Source organism: Bubalus kerabau, chromosome 8, assembly GCF_029407905.1.
Source record: "Bubalus kerabau isolate K-KA32 ecotype Philippines breed swamp buffalo chromosome 8, PCC_UOA_SB_1v2, whole genome shotgun sequence".
In the NCBI taxonomy this organism is placed as follows: Eukaryota; Metazoa; Chordata; class Mammalia; order Artiodactyla; family Bovidae; genus Bubalus; species Bubalus kerabau.
Genome location: NC_073631.1, coordinates 45,398,705 through 45,410,831, shown reverse-complemented (window position 1 = coordinate 45,410,831; position 12,127 = coordinate 45,398,705). Strand labels below are relative to the sequence as shown.

Here is a 12,127-nt window from a genome sequence, read left to right as displayed (position 1 = left end):
TAAGGTTCATTTCCTCCTCTTTCTAGGACACAGACAGATGGGTGACTTGGAGGGAGAGTTGCTTCCATTACAAAGCTTGAGAAAAGAAATGACCTTCCATATTCACAACCTGTCCCCAAGTTACTAGATCAGCTGTAGGCTGGTTCTCAAACATTAAAGCAGAATTAAAGCAGTTATGGTCTTGTTCAAATGTGTGCATTCTAATTCTATAGGTTGGGGTGAATGAAGTCCAAGATTCTTCCTTCTAACAAACCCCCAGGTGATGCTGAGGTAGCTGCTCTATGGACCACATTCAGAACAGCAAAGCTCTATGCAAAGGTATGATATCTCTTCTTTGCCTCCTCATTGCAACGGTGGTGGTTTAGTTGCTAAGTTGTATCAGTCTCTTGCAACCCCATGGACTGTAGCCCACCAGGCTTCTCTGTCCATGGATTTCACAAGCAAGAATACTAGAATGGGTTGCCATTTACTTGTCCTCATTGCAATAGTAGATGGGTATAAGGGAGCACTGAGGGAGAGTTCTCTACATTATTTTGGACAAACATGATTTGGAAAAACAAGACTAACATGATTCATAGATGTTATCCAGAGTTAATTTTTCACAGATCAAACTATTTAGAACAATTTCCTTTAATTCTACCTCTCATTGTTTACATTTGACTATTAATTTTCATAATTTCTTAGAAAAACAATGTAGTGATTTTTAGTATGATTAGCATTTATCTTCAGCTTTAGTAAAACTGACTAAAAAGACACATGATTAAAACAAATGAAGACTTTAAACCAATTAATCTTATAAACACACATTATACTCCTTCTGTGATGTGGACAAGAGAATCAGCTTTTTTAAATCATAACTAAAATATACATTAATCACATGTTACATCTTCTACTATGCAATGGACGTAGGAAGATAATCAAATATCCAACTGTTTTCAGAGAGTATATTCTGATGAGAGAAACAGAATCGTTAACAGAAAAGTAGAGTGTATGTGTGTGCACGTGTGTGTGATCATAAGGACTGACAAAGTTTTCCCATGAACAGGGGAGAAGACATCAGGGAACATATTATAAATCTGGGTCCATAATCAGTGTTTGTTTGTAAAAGAACACTCCTAATAGTGGGGAAAAAAGTGATCTCATGGGCATAAAATAATGTGATATGGTTTGATAAGTTTGGCGCCAACATTTGTTAAGACCAGTTTGAGAAAGTCAGGAGATTCCACGGCAGACCTTAATTCAAGCAAATGCATATATAAAGAATTCTGTGGATTGGAAAGAAAGAAATGTGGAAAATGAACAACTGATAACTTCATCAAAGGCCTCGTTATAGTTAAATGTGTTTCAGGTTTGGGGGATATGAAATAGTAATAGATATAGTAATAGTTTAATACCATCTCTTTATCACCTAAATTAGATAATGGACTAGTTATCACTGTTCTTAAATTCTAATACACCAATAATAAAGGAAAGACATGATTCCCAGAGTAGCAACTATATATTAGGAAATAGAAGTTACCATATGCAGCACCATATGAAGACTTGTATATACAATAGGAATGAAATAGCATAACCTGGGGATCCACACAAAATAGAACTTCATATACCTGCTAGCCAATCCCAGCTTCTTTTTTATGTTTTCTCTTTGGAAATAAAAGAGAAGGGAAAGATTTCATTTTTTCGAACTGTTACTTTAACTTAGGACTACTCAAAGAGTAACACACATGGATATGTGGAGGGGGCAATCTATGCTATCTCAAAAGAAGGATTTATATTCTCTTTCTTTCACATCACTGAGGGTACCTGAAGGACCACACGTGAAGTCTTACTCGTGAAGCATGTTATAGCACTGGCTGAGAAGGGGTCACTGAAAGCACCCCTTTGTTTAAACAGATGTATATCCTGAATCACACTAAAAAAAAAATCAACATCTCTATCTAAACAAGGAAAGCCCAAAAAGTAAACCGAGTGCTTTCTCATAGGATTTAGCCATTCCTGACCTAAACTAAATCCAACCAGTAAAGTGGAAACCATTTATATCAAAAAAATTCATGAGAAAACTAGTTTTAGATTATTTCAAAATTGTCCTGTTTCAAAAATCACATAATTTTAATTCTCTAATTTTTTTGGTGTATGCACCTTGATGTTTTCTGGATTCTTAGCATGTTCATTCTTTTTCAGGATTTTCCACAGAGACCCTTCAAATGAAACAGACTTACACTACTAAAAACACACTTGAAAGTGATTCTTACTCAGTTCTGGGGTTTCAGTTCTGTGGAAAACCAGAGGAAAAGAATGCTTCCTCTTTACAGTTTGGTGTAAATGTAAGGTTTCTACAAGGTGTTAGGCTGACTGCAATGAAATGAAAACTCTACTATATATCAATAAGATGATGATGTATTTATAGAACATGAACCACAAGGGAGCTATACTGAGCACTTTCAATAAACCTCAATTAAAGTAATCAATATTGCTAAAGGAATCTTTAAAAGCACCTCTGACACAAAACTTCTTTGAGATTACTTTTAAATGCTGAGATAGAAAGAGTACTTCAAGGTGTAATGGGAAGTAAATTCAGTATATAAGTCCCAATGCTCAGGATCTCAAGATTATGGCTTCAGTGCATGAAAGCTTGATGAATTCTTGAATAGAAGGTATTTTTGCCTTTGATCAGGAAAACAAACACGAGCAGTATCCTCTACAAGGACGTTAACACACCATGTGCTAAATACCTTTAAACATTTTTATTCCAGTTTTTCCTAAAATGTTACAATTTTCTTATCCTACCTCCCTGATAATTTGGGTATTACCTATCATTAGAGATCCTCTTGAAGTTCCACTTCTACAGATCCTTTTCTATATGCTTCAGTTTTACTAACATCTGTACAACAAAATACAGTTACTGATTACAGACTCTTCAAGGAGTCACCAATTGTTTCTTGTCTTCCTAGATCCAAAGCTGAAAAGAAGCTCCCCAAAGGCCAGCTTCATACTATATTCTGTTTTACAATCCCTCATATTAATAAGCAGAGCACTAATCAGTTCATGACAACTTTGTTTAAAATGCAAACACTGCTAGAAGAGTTCATACCACAGGAAAATTTTCACAGCTCACAAGCTAATTAGCAGCTTAGTTAGCAAGGTATAGCCACTGTCAAATGAGACCTGGAAAGTCCTGGAAGCAAAGGATGCTATCAGTAAATTTGAGGAAAACAGATACTTTAGAAGGAGTAACACAGAAGACAACAAACCACAATTTTGACTAAGACTGGCCCTACGAACACCCTGTGGTAGGTGAGGTTCATTTTGAAATTTCGTAATAGTACTCAAATGTTCTTGCTCAGATAGAAAAGCCTGAAAGAGGGAGACTGGGAATACTATGGTTCTGTTCACCTGTCAGGCATCCAAACTAGGTAACACAATTAAGGGACTTGTTCCTTGTCGAACCAAAGCCACACTGTGTCTATACACTAGTACTGGTGTCTTTAATATTCATTTATTCATTCATTTAACAAATGTTTAGTGCACACATACATGTGGGTTAACAATACCCGAGGAATTTTACTGTGAGCAAAATGAATTTAGACCCGACTATAGGAGGTCCTGACTCCTGGTAGAAAGAGGCATTAATCAAATAATGATTTAATATACAACTAATAGTTTTAAAAAACTTCTTTGTATAATAAAGAAAAATAATGAGCCCTGAGCACATTTAATAAAGATAGCCAATTAAATGTCAGAGAGAGAAAATAGCTCAGAAGTTTATTCTGGCAGAAGAAACACCATGTGCTAAGGCCCTGAGGTAGGAGGAAATGTGAAGCTTTCCAAGAACCAAAGGAAAACTCTTCTTAAAAAGTGGTATGAATTCAAGACTGAGAATCCTTAAACATTTGGCCAGCAATTCCTTAGCTTGGCATTTGAGCTTTCTCTATCTTTGAACGAAAGGACTCAGAAGGCTCAGTACTCTGTGGGCCGGAGAAGGCTCTCATCCCTCTGTCTTTCCTATGGGGCTGGATTTGTGTGTCTGTGGGCAGTAAATGGCAAGACCTCTCACTCCAACAAAACTTCGAGTGACTTCCAAAGTCATCTGGAATCTGTTATCGGCTAGAAAACATCACAGAAATTTCAGGCTGACAGAATATTAAACATACTTGAAATGCTTGCAAACACTGGTCTGTATTAGAGATGATCTTATAGCCAAGGTGATCTGTTTTCATTAAATGTGTTATTCTCCCAGTGCCAGCCCTAGGGAGAAGAGAAAGATGAACAAGTTGAGTGGCTGACTCTGGAATCTCAGCTGGGATCCTATTAATATGGGAACTTCCTGATCCGCAGTGCTTCAATTAAAGTCATCAATTAAGCTTGCATCTCCATTGGCTGACTGCCTGGCAAATGAGGTTCCTATTTCATAATACATGTCATTGTTAGTTTCCTTAAAGATTCCAGTTTGATTTGCTTCACTGATGAGGAAAAGAAAAGGCTATTTTGACTGTGTTCTCTCATAAAGTAAACAGTAAATTTTCAAACGCCTTGATTAGATCTTTAAAATCATTATTGCCTTCATTAAATTAGATATATTCTTTGTGTGAACTGGGAAAACGGATAGGGAATCTATGGGAGAAAACAGAGTAATGCACTGCTTTTGGAAAAATATGCTTATAGGACAGAAAGGCACCCTTGAGATAAAAACTAGGCAAAGAATTAGCCCCCATATTGTATACTTAGTATATTTTATAAGTTTTGATAGTCTTGAAATATACAGTAGTTACTTTAACTTCTGGTATCTATGAATCATCTGAACTGATAATTCAGATCATAAGTAGATTCTAACCTTTTTTAAGATATCACCTAATGGAGTCAAATAGAAATATGCTTTTATTTTTTCCACTTATATGAAAAATCTATCTTCAGAGTAAAAACTGAAGTCTTTAAAAATGAGATTGCCACAAAGTGCGTGACTTAGAGTAAAAGCTGAAGATATGACAGACTTGGAGGAGAAACGTACCTAAAATGAGACATAAAATTAGAATATTTTAAATTCAGAGGCTCTTTTTGTACATTTACTTATTTAATATCATGTTGTCACCCACCAAGTCTTTCAAAAACTGGAAATGGAATTTAGGGTAGTACAGTTCTAAAAGAAATAGAGAAATAGACATTAGAAAGCAGGCCATTACTCCTTAAGATACTGCCAGAAAGTTAGAAGCTTTGTGTTCAAAAATATTTCATAAAAATAGCTTTGTCTGAAATTTCAGTGTTTCATCTCAACTTTTCCTTTCTATGCCACAGGTACAACATGATGACTAATTTCAATCTTAGGAAATTTACTGTTTTCTAAACATGAAGGTATAAAAATACAGACATGCTGAAACTTACTTCAACATGTGGATTTTTCTTTTTTAGATCACATTAAGAATTCACTGGTATGCTGAGAGTCACTGGGGCATCACACACATCTCACTGCAAAAGTCTCATGCTGGTCCTAGATTTTCTTTCCCTTAATGGATGCTGTTCATGAACTGCTTCTATTTTATAGTTATTTTGTCTTTTTTAAAAAACAAAATTACATAGGTGGGAAGTTCCTTAGGTTTGTGATTCTTCTGTATGTACGTATTATCTGCTTTAAACATCAGTACCATTCAGCTTCTATAACAGCTGGTGAGCTATGCCCTTAGTTTTACAAACATGATTCTTTTATTCTAAACGTTTGAAATTTCTCAGGGTAAACCACCCCCCTCACCTGTAATCATTAACAATATATAAGAGTGACCTTGCTAATCCTCCCATGAATATTGAGATTCATGTTTTCATTGTATTATCTTTGTTATGTTCATTGTTCAACTATAATTGCATCAATTTCCCCAAAGTATACTACGTACCACAGTCAAATTGTCTACCTGTATTAAAAACAAAAAACAAAACTGTGCTGTGACTCCTATCCTATGGAAGTGTCCAAGAGGCAAACCCTAAGAGGGACACTCTTCAGTGGAGCAAGTGGTTTAGTATCTAAAGTACTTATGAAGCTATTCCCATAATGCTGTTAAAATTATTGTACGAGAAGTCTAACTTGTCATAATGTAGAAATGACTCCGTTGCATTTTTCAGGAAGCCTGTAATTCTTGCAAATTTTTGGAATTAGGGAACTATCATACAATTTAAATAATTTTTCTCTCTGCACAGTGCACACAGTATTACAGGCTCTGGTGGACAGTGCTGTACTTCTTGCGTAAAACATGAAGAGCCCAACCCCTTCCTCACGAACCTACTCACAGAAGCATCTTAGAATGCTATATATCAGAGAACAACCAATTTCACACACTCCCAAACAACACATGCTCTTTACCAGCCTGCCCGTCAAACACACAGCTCTCAGCTAAAGCGCCTCCTGCCTCTGCGGACTGGAGCTTCCACAGACCAAATCCTAAATGAACGGGCAGAGTGCTGCCTGGCACCTTCACCTCTACTCCCTGATCAGAACCAGGGTCCCTCGAGAAGCGCATGTGGAGTACAGGGCTGTAATACACTTCCTCCCTGCGTTCTAACTCTAGGGCACGAGCTTTCTCCTTGCATAACTGATCCCAATTCAAAAACAGGGAAATGGTTAGAAAGCAAAGGGCACCTTTTTCTTTCCAGAGACGAGTGACAGACAAGTAGCCCTGTGTCTTTACCTGTCACCTCCCGGGCGGAGAGTCCAGATGCAAAGTGTCACACCTTGCGTGCATCTTTTCTTAGTGAAATTGTTGACTAGCCCTCTTCACAACAACAAAAAGTGTATATTGTGTCCAGAGAAATAAAATCTACTCCCTTTTAAAAATGGAAACCTGGAAAGGCATTTTCTGCTAGCCTTGCTGGGTAGTTTGGACTTGAAGTAAAACCGTGACCACCCATTCCCCATTCACACCGAGATTTAAAAAGGCAGGCGACTAAAAGGAACCATGAGCCAGTCCGTTCCTATCAGAAAACAGCCATAAGAACGAATCACGCTGGGGAAAGGCTCGACAACTCAGAGAGACCATCTCCTCAGGACGGGAGGAGAGATATGGAGCCATTTTTCACCAGGTTCACAAGAAAATGTCAGCTCACAGCTGCTAGTGCACTGCCAGAGCGCATCTTAATTTGGTCAAAAGCGACCCAGCCAGTCACCCTCATGGAACGTTTTCTCAAAGAGTCCATTACAAATCAGATTCCCTCTGTTCTGAGCATTTTCTTGATAAATTCTTTGGTAACTGCATGGCACGGTTCTGCATCCTATTCAAAACTAAATGCCTTCCCCCATGTCCTCTTAAAATCATGTGAATTAGACACTTCTGATCTAATCGTCAAAAAAAAAAAAAAAAAAAGAGAAAGAAAGAAACCAGCTTTCTCCACTACCCACCCTCCTCCAGCTTCTTGACTAATACCTCTGGGCAGTTTACTTCAGAATAGAGCGGATTCTTGACCAGTGCACAATGACAAACTGGCATACAAGTCTGCTATCACAGAAAGCACAGGCAATGCTTTCTTTGTAAAAACACAAGAAAATACACATGCTGGAACAAAAGACACTCTATCTGCACGACAAGGAATGGAAGAAATTATGTGTTTGTTTTACACACATCTGTACCCACTTAGAAATGGCTTTGCACCTATTTTAATTACAGCATATTGTATTGTTTCCTCAAAGCCAGCACCACCCCCCCACCCACCAAATTGATTTTTAAGCTTTGACTCCAATGAGAGGTAAAACACACTCTATGGGAAGAATACCTGGCGTGTGCCTTTGTTGGTAGGGTGCCATTTCAAACTTATTATATTTGAACTCAATTTTGTGGGAAATTGAGATAAGGCAAATACAGTCAGATATCTCTGAATTATTCTGACATTATGAGAAATGCCAAGTCAGCATATATTTGCTGTTTACATCTCACAATAACCTACACTATGCATTTGCAGCTTTCAGGAGCAAAATGCTAACTATTCTCCAAACAGCCACCTGACAGTCTAGGGCTGAAACACAGATTCTGACTCACAAGGAAAGAGACATCATGATGGCTCTCCACTGGCTGTATTAAACAAAAGCTCGGCAAGCACATGAGAGGCATTTGGTAAATGAAGTGAGAGTCAAATCAAGTTTAGGTTCACATCTGGTGGAACATGGCACTGTTTACCCAGGGCTTGGGGAGCAGAAGGGTCTGAGGTTATAAATAGAAAACAGACACATACTCACATACAGATATCTAAGCAGACCCGGGGCAGATTCAGCTTACTAACCTAGAGCTCTGTTCAGAGGAAGCAGGGAAACCGCACGTCCTCTCCCACCTTTCCATGGTCCTCATCAGTGTCTTCTCAGACCACCTGTACTGATCCAACCCATTCTCAGATCACAGAATTCTCTTGATAGAAGGAGTCTCAGCTGTGCTTTGATTCTGTCAGCCTGGATGTCTAGAATTTTCTTCTTTAAGCCAGACACAGTAACACAAAACTGCCGCTGAGGTCTTTTGTTTTCCCCTCCTCTCAAAGATGAAGCATGCAGCACTTCTCTCTCTCCCCCTCTCTCTCTCCTCCTCTCCCAGGCTCTCTCCCTCTCCCCTCTCGAGCTTACGCTCTCTCCCTCGGTTTCTCTTTCCCCAGCCCCCACCAGCAACCTCATTGGATTCCCGTGCTGTAGGGGTCATTTACATCTCTCAGCAGGAGAACCTGTGTTCCGTAGGCGCCTGTCTCTCACTTTTGGGTTTTCTCTGAGAAAGGGAGGGGAGCGGCTCGCTCTAGGTGTAGTCAGGTGACCCCCTCCTTTAAAAGCCAGAGAGATGGATGGAGTGTGTGAATTTTAATACACACACAGGCACATTTACATTACAAAGCAGAGAGGAAAATCTAGCTTCCAGAGATTAGGCATTTTTGTTTTTGCTTTCATAGTCCCTTTTTAGCAATTAAGAGAAGCTGGTATAGTATAATGAAATGTAATTAAACTTTTCAGTGTTAATAACAAGGCTGCATACTTTTAGAATCATCCAGCTGAACAATTCTTTTAAACTTGTAAACATGACTCTTTTTCTTAGGAGGGTCAAAGAATCAGTCATTTTACTATTTACACACTCTTTCTAATTGGCTTTATTCTTTGACATCTACTTTAACTTATCTCAAAGGACCATCATAAAAGACAAAATACAACAATAATAATAATGTGAAAGTAAAAAATAAGTGACAAAACTAGAGCAGACAGAAATCAATAGTTTCCTATTGGAGAATCTAGATTCAATAATGAGTAATTTCTGCTCTTAGGCAAATAACTTTTTCCTTCTCTATTTCAATGTTTTTGCCTGAACATAGAAAATAAATGTAATAAATGTAGCATCTCCCCTCCCTGCCAATCAAGCAGGCCTGACAGGAGGATGTCCAAGTAGATATAGCAGTAGCTCAGGGCACAAATAGAGATACAACTGGAAAAGCTTGTGCTACGCTTATACTGGGTTGAAAATAATTTTATGATCTACAGACCTAGACCCTGAAGAGTACATTTGCTACCACCTAGCTTCCTATTTCAAAGTTTCTGATATCCAATGGAGAATATCTCTCCCATCTCTGCTATGCATTCTGCTCTTAGAAACACTGAAAATAAAAATGAGATAATCTCTAAATAATCTATTTTGAGAACTCTAGATAAAAAGTAATTTCTAAAACTAAAGACAAGTAATTAGAAGGAGAATCAACAAGTCTGATGAGAACAAGTATCAGAAGAAGAATCTCTTATTTGGCCTTTGATGTTCCATGAATAGATTCTTAATTTCAAAAGCATGGTGATACTGATGCCTCAGCAAAAAAAAGAAAACAAGGGAAGAGCTGACATAGAATAACATTATCCCTGCCTCAAAAGATAACATTTTGAACCCTTACACAAACAGCCTCTCATTCTCTCCAGAGTGATGTCAGGGGAGGGCTGCATTTACTGCTGGGACTGAAATACACCCTATCCCCTCCATAAACACCAATCAGCAGTAGATATGAAATGAGGAACAGGTATCCACTGTTCTTGTCTGTTTTGTATCTTAAAAGCTTTATCTTGCACAGAAAAGATCCTATTTAGGCTTTTAAAATAAATTATATGCTGACTGAAAATTGAGCTTCACTGTGTGTTACCAAAATTGACACCAAAACATTGGACCGAAAAAAAAAAAAAAAAATCTTCTCTCAGAGAAGTAAGCAGGCTTAGGCAAATTTAGGAAGACCTACATTTTTGTAGGATAAAAACAGAGCATTTCATTTTACAGTCTCTTATAACCAAACTAGGTACTGTTTCACCTTTATTGTTCTCTTTTATACTAGATATTTTCATTTTGCATTTATCCCTTTTTTCGCCCTCCACCTTATCTCCTGGTCTTTCTTCTTTTGGCTGTGGTGTCACATCATTTTCCCTGGATGTGCAAAAGGTAGGCAATGAGAGAGAAAGTGGGAAAGACATGTTATGTCAGATAATGCTTGTGTGAGTGCTAAATCACTTCAGTTATGCCTAACTCTTTGGGACTCGATGGATGGTAGCCCTCCAGGCTCCTCTGTTCATGGGCTTCTCCAGGCCAGAATACTGAAGTGGGTTGTCATGGCCTCCTCCAGGGATCTTCTCAACCCAGAGATTGAATGTGCATCTCCTGAGGATCCTGCATTGCAGGCAGATTCTTTCACCACTGAGCCACCGGGGAAGACCATGTCAGATAATCCTTGGCCTTTAACCCAAACTTTAATGTATGGCAACTTTAAAGCTCCATGCTATGCTAACGTAGACATGTGATGAACATGGAATCTAGACTGCAAATTTTTAATATTAAAACCAAAAGATATTGATTTAAAGAGGGTTATTAAAGCTTATCAATGGCAGGCCAAAGCTGGGGAGAAGAAAGTAAATTAGCAAAAATGTTACAGCACTAACCCCAGCCATCTTTATAAAATGTCATCCATTATTCAAGGAACAAACTTAAGTAATGACAGAGTGTGGAATATACCTTTACTCATACCTTTAGTTATCCCACCAGGGTTTATTGAGCATTTCCTTCATGCTAAGCCCTATTCTAAGCACTGAAGAGCTACAAGATAAATAAGAGTCTAGGCCCTTTCAGAAACTGAACATATATATATACTACTGAAGTACAACCGATGTTTTTGCAAAGTGTAATCTCCATTAGGTCAGGAAAGGGGGCAAAATTCTACTTAGCAGGATGCATGATGGTTACGATAGGATGGGTGACATTCAAACTGAGCCTTTAAAAATGTGTCAGTTTTCTAGGTAAGAAAGCAAAGACAGGAGGATATCAAGCCAAGAGACACAAGACGCATGAATAAACAGAGATAGGGTACAGCAGGGTATGGCTAAATTCCAGGATGGGTGGGGGAGAGCGATTTCAAAGGTAGGTATGAACAGACAGTGCACAATCTTGGATGTTCTGCCCAAGTATCGCTGCTTTAACTGAGATGCAAATTATTTGTTTTGCAAAGATTGTTTTGACAGCAGTGCTAGGCGTGGATTATAGTAGCATTTCCAAAACTTTATAATGGTAAGAATTACCTGCCAGTGATAGTAAATACATAGATTTCTGGATTCTACTCTCAATTTAGAGAAGGCCAGGAATCTCTATTTTTAACAAACGTCCCAGGAGATAAGACATATAAGGATAGTTACACAGAGAGTTAATACGCTCAGGATTATTACTAACCCAAAAGAAAGATTTCCACACTTAAATAAGATATTTTTTACATAAAAGATGAGAACAGTATCAGAATCAAATATGAGGAGTGCATTTATTTTGTACTTTGAAATGTAACATTATATTCAATAGACTATACAATACCATTCCTATTTTATCTTCTGTTAAATCCTTTGTCCTGTCAGCTGATTTATTTATCATTTCTCCTGACATCAGGAATTTTCTCACATCTACAGCTTTGATTCCCCTTCCTAGAGTGAACTCTCTTTCCTTTGTCCATCTCCACTTTATCTCTCCTTCAAGTACTCACTGCTAACAACATGGTTAAGAATCCACCCCTTCTTTAGTATGGTTAACACTTAAGGTCTTATAAACAGCAGCACCAGGAATAATCATACTAATACACAACTTTCAGGTTAGTTCCATGAAATTTAGCCTTTAAAGTTCTCACAATA

General features: G+C 37.9%; 1 protein-coding gene across 4 annotated transcripts in view; it reads right to left on the bottom strand.

The window, feature by feature from the left end:
* MAGI2 (membrane associated guanylate kinase, WW and PDZ domain containing 2) overlaps positions 1-9,600 on the bottom strand; it is an 831,153-nt gene extending 821,553 nt beyond the window's left edge. The window contains exons 1-2 of one of the 4 annotated variants that reach the window (XM_055590145.1): positions 8,251-9,600; positions 4,152-4,245 (exon numbers count right to left, since the gene is read on the bottom strand). The gene's annotated coding sequence lies outside the window, so the exon portion shown is untranslated. The remainder of the gene's footprint in view (positions 1-4,151; positions 4,246-8,250) is intronic. The other 3 variants (XM_055590146.1, XM_055590147.1, XM_055590148.1) reach the window with 3 other exon arrangements.
* Positions 9,601-12,127: the final 2,527 nt, after the last annotated feature.